This window comes from Oryctolagus cuniculus, chromosome 3 (genome assembly GCF_964237555.1).
Source record: "Oryctolagus cuniculus chromosome 3, mOryCun1.1, whole genome shotgun sequence".
Classification (NCBI taxonomy): Eukaryota; Metazoa; Chordata; class Mammalia; order Lagomorpha; family Leporidae; genus Oryctolagus; species Oryctolagus cuniculus.
Window position 1 is genome coordinate 121,119,745 of NC_091434.1, and position 13,644 is coordinate 121,133,388.

General features: G+C 57.1%; 1 protein-coding gene across 2 annotated transcripts in view; it reads right to left on the reverse strand.

Moving 5' to 3' along the window:
• Positions 1-13,284, reverse strand: part of GLI2 (GLI family zinc finger 2) — a 216,288-nt gene extending 203,004 nt beyond the window's left edge. Inside the window, exon 1 of one of the 2 annotated variants that reach the window (XM_051848775.2) lies at positions 13,146-13,284. The gene's annotated coding sequence lies outside the window, so the exon portion shown is untranslated. Of the gene's footprint in view, positions 1-12,945; positions 13,085-13,145 lie in introns of those variants that run through there. The other variant, XM_051848774.2, reaches the window with a different exon arrangement.
• Positions 13,285-13,644: the final 360 nt, after the last annotated feature.

Sequence of the window (13,644 nt, forward strand, 5' to 3'; positions counted from 1 at the left end):
ACGTTACTCAACAGACTCCTTCTAGGAAGGAGCAAGACATTGGTAAGCAGACAGAGCAAGGAAAAGCCAGGGGGTGGGGCAGTTCCATAGGCTCCTTCTCCCCTTGCAAGAGCAGGACCTGGCCCGCTGTATCCCATAGAGCAGGCACTGTGCAGATCAGAAGTGAGACCTCCAACCCCAGGTGAGCCTATGGGACAGGACACTGAGGTTTGGAGGCCCGCCCCCATCTCAGCATGCCAGATGCCCAGGACATGAAATACAAGAGAAAAACAGAGACGGTGAGGCTGAAAGGACCCAGCGGGAAGACAGGCACACAGTGCTCCCTCCCAGAAGCAGGGTGGGTGGAGCGGGCATGGCACCCTGGCCCCATAGAGAGGCACCCACGCACACTGAGCCTAAGGGCCACCTGAGCAGAGGCGCTGCTCCCACAGCACAGGGCCTGGGTCTCCCTGGCCCTTCTAGGGGTGATCCTGTTGGTAACCCTGTGTGTGACACATGAGAGATTCCACCACTCAGGCCCAGCAGGACAAGTGCAAAGTGGCTCTGGACTTCTGGTCACCCCTGAATAGCATGGAAAGTATCCACAGGGGCCAGCGCTGTGGCACAGCAGGTAAAGCCCTGGCCTGCAGCACCAGCATCCCACATGGCGCAGGTTCAAGTCCCAGCTTCTCCACTTCCAAACCAGCTCTCTGTTATGGCCTGGGAAAGCAGTGGAAGACGGCCAAGACCTTGGGCCCCTGCACCCACATGGGAGACCCGGAAGAGGCTCCTAGCTCCTGGCTTTGGATCAGCACAGCTCCAGTCATTGTAGCCATCTGGGGAGTGAACCAGTGGATGAAAGTTTTCTCTCTGTCTCTCCCTCTCTAACTCTGACTTTCAAATAATAAACTTAAAAAAAAGAAAAAGTATCCACGGCCCCTTCTCCCACAGGTGGCTCCTATGACTCTCACAACCTCCGACAAAACCACAAGGAAGGGAGGGAGGCTGAGGTCACCCACCCGACAGGACAAGGAGCTGGGAGCCTGCAGCCAGTGCCAGCTGCAATTCCGCAGAGAAACAGCACGCTTCACCAGGTGGCACGGGGCGGGGGCCTGCCAAGCTGTGTGACCTTTTGTTTGGCCCCTGAGTCTTTCAAAGGAAATAGTCAACTCTCAGTTCTGTGCCAAGGAGCATGCCAGCCACGTGTCAGCAGCCTGCTCACCTACCAGTTCTACAACCTCCCTCCGAAAGGCAGTGTTTCCATTTATAGCTGCGGGAATTAAGGCTCAGAGAAGTCAAGTGACTTGCCTAAGGCCACACAGCTAATAATGGCAGCGCTGGGGTTCAAACCAGCCCTTTCTGCCCGCAGCCTGTTGCCTAATTAATGGGACAATTCCACAGAGGACAGGACAGCGTGGACTGTGGCCCCCATGCCCACTCCATTTGCCGGACTGGGCCTGGGGCAAGGCTACCAAAAACCAAGGGAGAACATGACAACAAAGGCATGGCGGGCAAGAACCCCCTGCACCTGCGACTCAGACTGTGCCACTGGATCCTGGACTCAGATCTGGGAGGGACCCCCGGAGGAGGGACCCCCAGAGGAGGAACGGGGAGCCCAGCGCAGGCTCCAGGATTCAGAACACATTCTCTCCTGGAACTCTCACTGGGCCCCTGAACAGAGAGGTTATCCCCTCCTTCAAAACCAGACACCAAGAAAACAGAGCTTCAGCCAGGGGCCCGAGTCCAACATCCAGGGCCTGAAGTTCCAGGACCCAAGCAGCCTAGTGTTGTGTGGGTAGCAGGAGGCAGTGGGGGGGACAAAGGAGAGTTGGGGGGGTGGGCCAAGGGCAATGGTGGTCCAGCCTGGAGCCTCCTTAGTACTGCCCAGTGCAACCAGCCGATCTGCTCACCCTCGTGGCAGGCTCCTTGCAACTCAGAGGCCTGACCCCATGGCAGCGTGGGTTGGGTGGGTGCGGCAGGTCCCTCCCACCGCCCGCCCAGCTCACTACCACTGCCTTCCCACCCACAATCCCAGGGTGTCCCTCTAACCAGACTCACACTTCCAGAACATCTACTCAGACTGATCCCAGGGAGCATCTGACTTCCGGCCACTGCTGCCACAAAGCTGAGAGACAGCCGTCACAACACAGGGAAAGAGCGAGCCTGTCCCAGGGACCCTGAGGACGGAACAACCACACAAACCAAGGTGCTGGTTTAAGACTCTCTCGTTCCCAAGCAGAGGGTCACCAGGCCCACCACTGCCCCTCGGGGCCCACTTCTCTGGGCCCGCTTTGGAGCGGAAGCAACTGGATTCTCAGCTTGCTTGCCTAGCCTCAGCATGAGCTGACCAGGGGCTGACAGTCTCACCGTGTGCCTGCACTCCAGGCCCAGGACTGGGGGGACACCACACACACACACACACACACACACACACACACATCCCTATCATGCAACCTTAAAAATTCTTGATCAAATGCAGGTTCCGGATCCCACTCCACAGGAATTCACATTCAACAGGCTCCCCAGGGCCTGAGAACTTGCATACTGAACAAGTCTCTCACTGAATACCATCCCAAAGGCCCAGGAAGCTCACTTGAGGTGAGGTCTTGTTCCCAGATCTGCCCCACTTAAGTCATTTCCGGTGGTGCTATCATTCTCTTTCCCTATTTCTCTTTTGTGTGCAAATTCACCTTGAGAGGAAGAAAATCGAATTCACAGAGAAAGCTGATGGTTCAAGTTTTACTAATAGACATGTGTGTCAGCGTATACACATGTGTCACACATCTTTCGTTCATGCTTTACAGCGTGAAGATGGACCTCACACGCTACACACAAGTACTTCAAAAAGCTCCCAGATGGGCCAGCAGTTGTGGTACAGTGGGTAAAGCCAGCGCCTGTGACACCAGCATCCCATATGAGTGCAGAGTCGAGTCCCGGCTGCTCCACATCTGATGCAGCTCCCTGCTAATCTGCCTGGGAAAGCAGCAGAGGATGCCTGGAGTACTTGGGCCCCTGCACCCACGTGGGAGGCCCAGATGGAGGTCTTGGCTCCTGGCTTGGGCCTGGCGCAGCCCTGGCTGTTGAAGCCATTTGGACAAGAGGAGCGAGTATCCGTTTTTATTTAAGTTTGCTGATTTCAATATTTTCATTTTTGAAAATAGAAAGAGCTGATTCATTTAAAACTGCTTAAAGGGATTACACTGTAAAAGAGTGCCAAGCTCATCACGTGATACTACACAAACCTAGTAAATGTTAACTTTAAAAGTGCTTCAAGGGGCCAGTGCTATGGTATAGTGGGTAAAGCTGCTGCCTGCAGTGCCAGAATCCCATACAGGCTCAGTGGAAGGTGGCCCAAGTCCTTGAGCCCCTGCACCCACGTGGGAGGCCAGGAGGAAGCTCCTGGCTCCTGGCTTTGGATTGGCACAGCTCCGGGCCTTGCAGCCAGCTGGGGAGTGAGCCAGTGTAGATGGAGGATCTATCTTTCTCCCTCCCTCCCTCTCTCTCTCTGCCTCTCCTTCTCTGTGTAACTCTAACTTCCAAATAAATAAATAAATAAATCTTTTTTTTTTTAAGTGCTTCAAGCAGGGCCAGTGCTGTGGCATAGTGAGTAAAGCTGTTGCTGGCATCCCATGTGGCCACGGGTTTCAGTCCCAGCTGCTCCTCTTCCAATACAGCTCTCTGCTTATGGCCTGAAAAAGCAGTAGAAGATGTTCCAAGTGCTTGGGCCCCTGCACTCACAGGGGAGACCTGGAAGAAGCTCCTGGCTCCAGATCAGCTCAGCTCTGGCTGTTGCTGCATCTGCCTCTCTGTTACCTCTGCCTTTCAAATAAATAAATAAATAAATCTTAAAAAAAATACAAAAAAAAAAGTGCTTCAAGGTGCCTGCCCTGTGGCTTAATAGGTAAGCTGCCACCTGCCGACTGCTCCACTTTCTATCCAGCTCCCAGGTAATGTGCCTGGGAAAGCAGCCTGGAAGATGGCCTAAGTACCTGTGACCCTGCACCCATGTGGGAGGCCAGGATGGAGTTCCAGGCTCCTGGTTTCTGCCTGGCCCAGCTATTGCAGACATTTGGGGAGTGAACCAGTAGAGGGAAGATTTCTCTCTAACTGGGTTGGGTCATTGCTTATCCCATGGTCAAGCCCTGGTTGTTCCACTTCCAATCCAGCTTCCTGCTAATGCTTCTGGGAAGGCAGTAAACAACGGTCTACACACTTGGGCATCTGCTACCCACATGGGAGACTCAAACTTCCTGGCTCCTGGCTTCAGCTTGGCCTAGACCTGGCTATTGTGGCCATTTGGGGAGAGAACCAGCAAATGGAAAATCTCCCTCTCCTCTCTCTCCCTCTGTCTGTTGCTCTACTTTTCAAATAAATAAATTCCTCCCCCCAAAAAAACAGTTCATGGAAAAATGGAGTTGAAATAAGTTTATTTTGGTGCAAAACGTTTTGAAATCCATGCACACAGGAGTCTTCAAAAAGTTTATGGAAAACGAGGATTATTTTAAAAATACGTAATGGCTTTCAAAATTTATTTGCACAGAAATAAACTTTAATTCCATTTTCCTGTAACTTTCTGAAGTGCTCTCGTGCTGTACTTGGCTTGTACATGTGACTCATCTTCTCCAAAGGACTGCATCAGAATCAAATCGCAACCCTACCATCCTGTTCTGACTCCTTTTATACATACTTATGAATTTATTTTCATTTTATTTGCTGCAGAGAGAGAGAGAGAGAGAGAGATCTCCCATCCTCTGGTTCACTGCCCAAATGCCTGCCAACAGCCAGGGCTGGGCCAGACTCAAGCCAAGACTCAATCAGGTCTCCTGTGTTGGGGGCAGGGATCCAGATACTTAGGCCATTACCTGCAGCCTTGGAAATGCATCAGCAGGACGCTATGTCAGAAGCAGCAGAGAAGCTGAGACTAGAACCAGGCTCCCATTACAGGCTGCAGGTACCCCAAGCTGGAACTTAACTGGGGCACCCAACTCCTACCTCCTTTTTCCTCTTTTTTTTTTTTTTTTTTTTTTTTTTTTTTTGACAGGTAGAGTTATAGACAGTGAGAGAGAGAGAGAGAGAGAAAGGTCTTCCTTCCGTTGGTTCACCCCCCAAATGGCCGCTATGGCCGATCCGAAGCCGGGAGCCAGGTATTTCCTCCTGGTCTCCCATGCGGGTGCAGGGGCCCAAGCACTTGGGCCATCCTCCACTGTCTTCCCAGGCCACAGCAGAGAGCTGGACTGGAAGAGGGGCAACCGGGACAGAATCCGGCGCCCCAACCGGGACTAGAAGCTGGGGTGCCGGTGCCGCAGGCGGAGGATTAGCCTAGTGAGCCACAGCGGCAGCCCCTCCTAACCCCCTTTCTATCTCTTGACTTGCTGAGCCACTGCTGAGTCTGGCTGCTTCTCCCCCTACACAGACCAGGCGACATGTGCACACCCCTGGCCAGTGGCCACCACACACGTCCCCTTCCCTTCACCTCCACAGACAGTGACCTGCCACTGTCGGGATGCACACAGTGTATTATGACAGCCCTGCCCACCGCTGTCCTCAGAAACATCAGAGTGATGAGCCTCCAGCCTGTCACCAGACCGCCATGACCTCAATTTTTTGAGAAGTCAAAACTCTACTCTTCGCTTTTGAGCTCCAAGACATATTTATGATCCAGCCCTGCCTTCAGTCTCCTGAAGAGGCCACCACAGGCTGAGTGCTCTCCCCACCCCAACAAGTGTCCCCAAGTTCACCCTGCCCACACTCACCCTGGGACCACATCCCAGAGTGGCCCTGGCACTGCAGGCTGGGGAGAGTGGCCAGCAGGGCAAGGCAGGGACACAAGCCTGAGAAGCCCCCTGCCTCAATCTCCCCAGGAAAGTGCCAAAGACCCCACTCTTGTGCCCTGCCTGTCTGACTCGGAGTGGGTCACCCAGGGGTGGGATGTGCTGGCTCCCAGGATTCTAAAGCTAGAGGGAGTCACGAATACGGAACTCTTCCTTCCACAGAGACCCCTCCCAAGCAACCTACCCAGGGGCCCCCAGCTGGGCTTCACTCTCCCCGAGGTGACCCCAAGAAGTTCAGGTTGACTTTATCACCCTCACTCTTTTTTTTTTTTTTTTTTTTTTTTTGACAGGCAGAGTGGACAGTGAGAGAGAGAGACAGAGAGAAAGGTCTTCCCTTTCCGTTGGTTCACCCTCCAATGGCCACTATGGCCGGCACGCTGTGGCCAGTGCACCACGCCGATCCGAAGCCAGGAGCCAGATGCTTCTCCTGGTCTCCCATGCAGGTGCAGGGCCCAAGCACTTGGGCCATCCTCCACTGCACTCCCGGGCCACAGCAGAGAGCTGGACTGGAAGAGGAGCAACCGGGACAGAATCCGGCGCCCCAACCGTGACTAGAAGCTGGGGTGCCGGTGCCGCAGGCGGAGGATTAGCCTAGTGAGCCGCAGCACCAGCCCACCCTCACTCTTTCCCTCAGCTCTCCAGAGGGAAGTAGCCAGAAAAAGATGAACTAAGTAAGAAAATCTTCCCAGCAGTCACCCTGCAGCGGGAGGGGGGTCTGGCCCAACTTCCTACACCACTGTCCCCTGCATAAGCAGGTGCTTAATGATGGGCTCTTAGGATGATCTTAATCGGCAGATAACAAAGATGGGGGGCGGGGGGCAGGAGGCATCACAGCCCCTGCACCCTCCTCCCTCCACCTGCCGAGCTCCCAGCGGAATGGGACTCGGTCCTTACTTCCCAAAGCAGAACTGGTTTGCTGCAATCTCCTAAATGCATTTCTGGGTGCTCACTCAGACAGAACTTGCAAAGGCCTTGCACCCCTTGCTCCCTGGGCCTCTGCTCTGTCAACTTTGGATTCTCGAAGAATCCACACATGAAGAGCTATTTCCCAACCATCAAGGTCTATCTCTATACTCGCATCGGATCTCAGACGTGAAAAACACAGATTATGTTTTTGAACCCCCCCCAACATAATGAATGAGCTTAAATATTAGAAATTGCAATGATCAAGTAAATCATTTCACCTGCAAAGCTTCTATTTGCATAGCATTAATTCACAGCGGCAGCTAAAACAAATTCATCACATTCTGTACATTAGAAGCTGATTTATGTAGGAATTGAAAAAAAACACGAGCTCAAAATCATGTTGACATGATGTACGCGCTCAACTGAGAAAGATTTTTCTCTTTCCTGTTTGGTGTTATTTTTTTTTTTAAATCATCCGAACAACTGAATTATGGCAAGAGGGGAAAGGACTTGAGGAGCAGGAAGGCCTGGCATCTCTGGAAAATGAGTAACACCAGGGCCTCACGTGTGTGGCAGGCTCTCTGCAAGAACACACACTCTGGTTATTAATGTCAAATCTGCCAAAGACACGCCCGAAAATCATTACCATTCAGCGCCACTAACCGCCATTAAATTTCAATCAATTCAACTTAGCAGAAGTGTACTTGAGCGGCCCTTATAACGTGGCTCAGAGTCGGCCTGACTTATTGCATTGTCCACCGCACAAAGCAGCAGCGCTAAGCATCTGCTGAAAAGCGGACTATCCTGGGCTCTCGCGGACGCGGACGATGCTCTTTTAACACCCTTAACATTCAAGGAGCCCTCTCTCTCTCTCTCTGCACGTTAAGAGGGTCCCTGCAGGTCAACTCCCAAGGAGGAGACGATAGCACTTTCTTCCCTGGCGCTCGGGGCCGGAGCAGGGCGCACGGGCCAAGGGGGCTTTCCTGCCTGGAGCCTGCCAGGGCCCAAAGGAAACTTCCAGCTACCACCAAAACTTCGGAGACGGGCTCCCGTGCAAGGCTCTGCGTCCCCTCTGCAGGGCGCAGGGCTGATTAAACAGGGGGAGGGGGGCGAGGAGCCCAGGGCAGGGAAGAGGGGGGCTCGGGCCCGCTGGCCTGCGTCCCCACCGGCCATGCTCGCCAGCGGCGACCGAGCGCGGGCCCCCACAATGCGGCCATTGTTCAGGCGCCGCAAACCAGGCGGGCGCGCAGGTGGGAGGGCGCTCGGGGCACGGAATGTTCCTCGGACGCGGGCACGGAGGGCGCCGCCCGGACACGCGGCCTCCCTGCCGCCCCAGGCGGGCAGGCGGGCGAGCCCCGGCGGGGCAGAAAGCGGCCGGGGAGGGGGGCCGGGGAAGATGGGAGAGGAAGGAGAGGGAGAAGGAGAGCGGGGAGCGAGGCAGACGCAAGGAGAGAAAGGAAAGGGAGCAAGGAGGGCAAGGAAGGGACCGAGAGGGGGAGGGAGGCACGGCCGGACGCACAGACACCGGTACGGCAGGAAGGACTCCCGGCTGCCCGGAGAAGCCGGTGCGCAGGTCGAGAGGTCGTCGTTTCATCCAGGGAACCGGCTCCAGACCCAGCCGAGTCAGCAAAGCGTAATCACACCAGGGGCTTTGCTTAATTGCAGGTTTGGGAGCTGGGTCTGGAGGAAGGGAGCTACTTAACCGGGTCCCGGGAAGGCCCAGGCACTCCAGCGATTTGTAAGGCTGGGAAATGGAAACCCACCCCCAACACCCCGCCGCTCAAGCCCTCGGAGCCGGGATCCTGGAGGACGCGCGGGGCTGGGGGCTGCAGCGTGCCCAGGCGCAGGCTTCCCCGCGTGCCCTGCCGCTGCCACCACCGCCGAGGCGCTAGCCACGCTTGCTGTCGACAGGCCCCCCACACACACCCGGGCAAGCAACGGGACCACCCTCACTCCGCCCCCCAGCTCCCTGGCTGCGAACTGGGGCCCTCACCGCCCCAAGGGAGGTGGGGGGCCGGAGGAAGGGGGAGGGGAGGGCGACGAGGGGGGTGGAAATCAAGGCCAATTCCTTGCTAATGAATAAAAAGTCCCCCTTATTTCACGACTGTTTTTGGTTCATTAAATTTTCCACAGATTTGCAGAGAAGAAAACATAATCGATAAAGCTTGACCAAAGTGAACGTGTGAAACAGGCCGAAGAATGGACGTGCGAGATGAAAGCGATATCTGAGGCAGATTTCGGAGGCAGCTGAGGAGCCGCGAGGACTCTCAATAGGCCATCACCCTTTCACCGCCAGCCTCCGCTTTTCTGCAAGTCTCCAAGCAGGACAATAGCAAACGCACTAAAACTTTTTTTCTTATGCTAATGGATGAAACCCGGCCCTTACAGCTAAAATGCACTTCCCAGGAACCTGGTAGATTTTTAAAAACACACACACACACAAACATGCGCGCGCGCGTGCACGCACACACACGCAAAATCACACTCCAGAACCACCCAAATCTCAAAACCATGTTAACATGTGCGTGTTTCCCTCCCCTGTGGGTAGAGTTCCAGAAACCCGAGCCACAATGCAGACAGGATGGTTGGGACTTCTCTGGTTGGGGGAAGACACAAAACAGGCTCAAAGTCTGCGGTTATCCCAGAGTTGTGAATGCATCCCTCAAAGCCATGAACAGTGACTTCCTTCTTAAAATCCGTGACATATTCTATGCGAACACTCTAATGAATGTTCGAGAAAAATTATTAAAGTCGAATCTGGTGCTACGGGCGGATCTGAAAAATCTCCAAAACTGTCAACACCGTTACTGCCCACAGAAGGGCACTAAGATATGTCCCTGTGGGTGATTCTTTCCCAAAGCTTTTCCACCAGCCTGAGGAAGCAGAGCCCCCTCCCAAGTCTGTAGCAGCAAGTGAACCCTGTCCACTGGAATCAATGGGTGGGCCTGGTTGTTGGGCCAAGCCCCTGCTCACTCAGTCGCCCTGAATTTGCTGGAATCTGAGAATGCTGTTTCTCTCTTTGGCATTCTTCACGTGTTTCCAGCGTCCGTGCCTCTGACACTTACTGAAAAGGAGAAAGGGGTAAAGGCAGCCCCCGGGGTTCCTTTTCAAAGGGCCCCGGCTGGGCAGAAACAGCTGCAGCTGTCTGCAGCCAGGTCCACCTGGCCTGGCTGCCTTCTTGTGCACAGAGGAAACAGGCTCTGGCACAGGTAGAACACCCCTACCCACCCCCTCCCCACCCCAGCCTAGAGAAGAGGGGCTGGCTTGCCCCCACCTCCTGGAGCGCCTGCCAGGCTGTTGAAAGGCCGCCAGGGCTGGACGCTTTCCCCAGGAAGACACCAGCTGCCCTGCCCATCCAGAGCCCGTAAGGGTGCAGGGCTCCAGTTCTGAGCTTTAACAAGCCAGCTGGGTGTGAGGGGGTCACATCAGCTTTCAATGTGCACACGCCAGCCTCCTGGGCTCGTTTAAAGGGAATTGCTGGCATCTGTGCAGGGACATTTTCCCTTGGGGTGGCTGAGGGGGGGATGGGCGGGGGGGGAACGCATGGAAGAAGGGTGTTTATTAGGCAAAGATCCAATTTTGTCTGCCTGCCTGCTGAATCCTCTGGCTTGCTAATCCAGCCCCGGGGGCTGCACTGTGTACAGGGCACTTGTGGGAGTACAAAAAGCGTGAAGTATTTGTGTATTTTTCAGTCTGCAATGCAAACAAGCCCGCTACAGTACACAGCCCCCAAGACCCCCGCAGCCCGGTCAGGAGCCGCTGACCAGCAGCCCTGGGGCCCCCTCTTGTGACCAAGCAACTCAGAGGATTTCCTCTCTGCTGTGTGCTCTGCCCACACTGGCCACATCCCTGAGAAAGTGGCACTCCATCCCAAGGCCACCAGCCCCAAGACCACAGATCGCCCCACACGCACACCAGGGTGAAGCCTTGTGAGCTTGGGAGCCCCTTGGAAGTCTCCCGAAACAGTGGGAACCCTATGCCAATCCCTGGCAATTCCCACGAAGGCTAAAAAAACATCTCTTAACAAACCCACGTTGTTCCTCGGTAAGCCCTGCCTTGCTCTGGTTTTCCCTCTCATTCTCGCCAACTGACTTTGCAAGGGACTGCTCCGACCCTCACACAGACTCAAGACCAACACAAGGCTTCTTCTTCATCCTGGGCAGGTGGGCTGGATCTCCCAGGCATTCATTTAAATCCCACCTACCCCCTCCCCCATGAATGGCAAAATAGCCTCCTGAAACTGGCATGTTTCTGGAAGCAGAGGGGAAATACAAAACCACCCTCAATCTTACAAAATATAATTAACTTCCAGACCCACCAGAGGAGTGATAACTTTCTGGACTGTTGAGTCTGAGTGGGATCTGAAAACCAGAGTCATCCCCCCACCCAATTTCCTGTCCGGCTCAGGACAGATGCGCACTCCTAGGAAAAGAAGAGCAGGCAAGATGAAGACAGAGACCTAAGAAGGGGTAGGAAGGCTGGAGGGAGACCCCAGGCCGGGGCATCTTCAGGGTCTCGGGTTGGACATTTCCAAATGATCACCTTCAAGACAGACCAGAAGCTGGGAAAAGTCTAGAAGGCCTCAAAACTTAAAAGCAGCCAGGCATGGCCAGGGTGCTCGCTCTCCCGACCCCATATACCCACAAGACGGGCAGCTCCCAGCCCCAGGGAGGAGCACAGGAGAGCAGTAGCAAGGTAAGGAGCTGGGCACGGAGCGGCCGGGAGGCAAGGCGGCCAAAGCAAACAGCTCGCATCAGGCCAGCTGCTCAGAAGCCCGCCTGTTGCGCCGCGATCCCCTGCTGTATATTTTGGATTTCACAGTTTATTGCCTTTACTTTCTGGCACCGCCCCCCCCCCCCAACCGGAGCATGCCAATACAATATTTGCTTAAACACTATTTTATGCCACTCGCGAGGGAAACGTTTACTTTCAACTTCTCCGCCAGCCCCCAGAGCCCCGTCCGCAAACAGCACGTGAGCGTTTTACGACCTCTGCCTTGATCTGAAGCTGTTGGGATTAAAACCTTCACACGCCCGGCAAGGGCGCCGGGGCCCCAGGCCCAGGACGCTGCGGTGGCCGCTGAGCGCCGAAGCCCACTACACGGGCCTCGCTCTCCGCACGGGACGCCCGGGATGGGGAGCCAGGGGAGGCGCGCGGGGAAGCGCTGCGGTTCACTCCGGGAGCCGCGCAGTAACTACACAAAAGAGGCATCCAGGCGGAAGGCGGACCCCAGGCCCGCGCGCTCTGGTCACCCGGGGTGAGGCGCGGGTCCACCCGCAGCTCCCCGCGCCCTAAAAGCCGCGTTTCCCGGGGAAGGACACCCACAACGGCCGGGCCGGACTTGAGCTCTGCGGCGTGGCTCCCGCCGACTCCCGCACGCGAGCGCGAGCGCCCTTCCCCCCACCGGCCTCCGCCCCCGCCCCGTCGGGGAAAAACGCTCCCCTCTCTAAACCCTTAATAGGATTGGCGCCCAACTCTCCCCGCGCCTCTCCCCATCCATCACACACAGATCAAGTTGCAGTAGTGGATTTTTCAAATTCCTCAGCAAATATACTTGTTGAGAGACTGTCCCGGGATGGGGGGGTGGGGGCGGGGATGGAAGTGAGGGGTGGGGGGGACCTGCGGGTCGGGCCAAGGATTACGTGAGGATCTCTTGGGGAAGTCAAGCGGATCTCGGGGCCGAGGGCAGGAGAGGAGGAGGAGAAGGAGGAGAGGCCGGCCGAGGGGGAGGGGGCGACAGGGCCCAGCGAGGGGGAGGAAGGAGCGAGGAAGAAAGAGAGGCCGGGCTGCGGGACGCGCGCCGCGGAGAAGTGCAGTTGGAAGTTCGTACAAGTGGCCGCCGCGGGCCCTGGGCACAGCGCTGCCACCGACACGCTCCCGCCGCCCACCTAACGCGAGCTGTGGACATCCAGCCCCGCGCTCATTCGCACCCGCACCAACAGCCCCCGGCCCGGGCGCACACCGAGAAGACAGAAGCTTGCCCCCGGGTAGGGAAAGTCGCCTTTCGGCCACGAGTCCCATCACCCAAAACCCCTTCCACCCCAGGGGAGGAAGCGGGGCCGCCCCCCGCTGGTCTGCAAGTCCCTCTAAGCCCAGTACCCGGTCCCCGCGCCACGGCGCCGGCCCCCGACCAAGGGAGCCTTCGAGACGGCGCAGCATCCCAGTCGGCCGGGGTAGGCGGCGCTCCGCAAAGACAAGCGAGCCACACAGAAGGCCGACGCAACTTTACCGAGGGAGACAAAAGTTTGCCTCTAGCACGCAGGTGGCCTCTCAGGCGCCGGGCGGCGGCTGCGGGTCCCCATCCCAACTCGGCCGGCGCAAGGGCGCGCCGCGGGCTGCCGTGCGCCGCGGCTCAGACGGGCAGCGCCGGGCTGGGCCGCGCCCGGGAGGGGCCCGAGCCGAGACGCGCGGGGGCCGGGTAGCCCCTACCGCCAGCAAGCGGGCAGCTCCGCAAGGCTCGGGCGCGCCGCGCGGCTCGCGCTCTTCCCTCCGGCTGCTCCCGCGCTTCGTCGCCTTCCTCCGCGTCGGCGATCGCCGCCGCCTCGCGCTCCTCCTCGAAGTCTCATTGATGGGAGTTTGAAAAAAAGTCCGCGGAGCCGTGCTGCCTCGGCTGGCGAGCGCCCGCACTCGCGCAATCCAGCAGCGCCGCGCGGACCGCGCAGCGCCCCCGCGCGCTCGGCCTGGGCACAGCGGGCGCCGCGCAGCGCACCGCGCCCGGGGCCGGGCGTTGGGGTGGGGGTGGGGCGAGGGGAGGGGAAGGAAGGGAGGGGAGGGGCGGCGGGGTTCCCCCCCACACCCCCCAGCGCTGAGGGCCGCGGTGCAGCCACGGGGAAAGTTTTTCCCCGGCGCCGGGCTGGGGGGTGGGGCACGACGCTAACTCGAGTCAGATGAACGCCGAGCCGAGGCGCGGGAATCGCTCTGTTTTCCA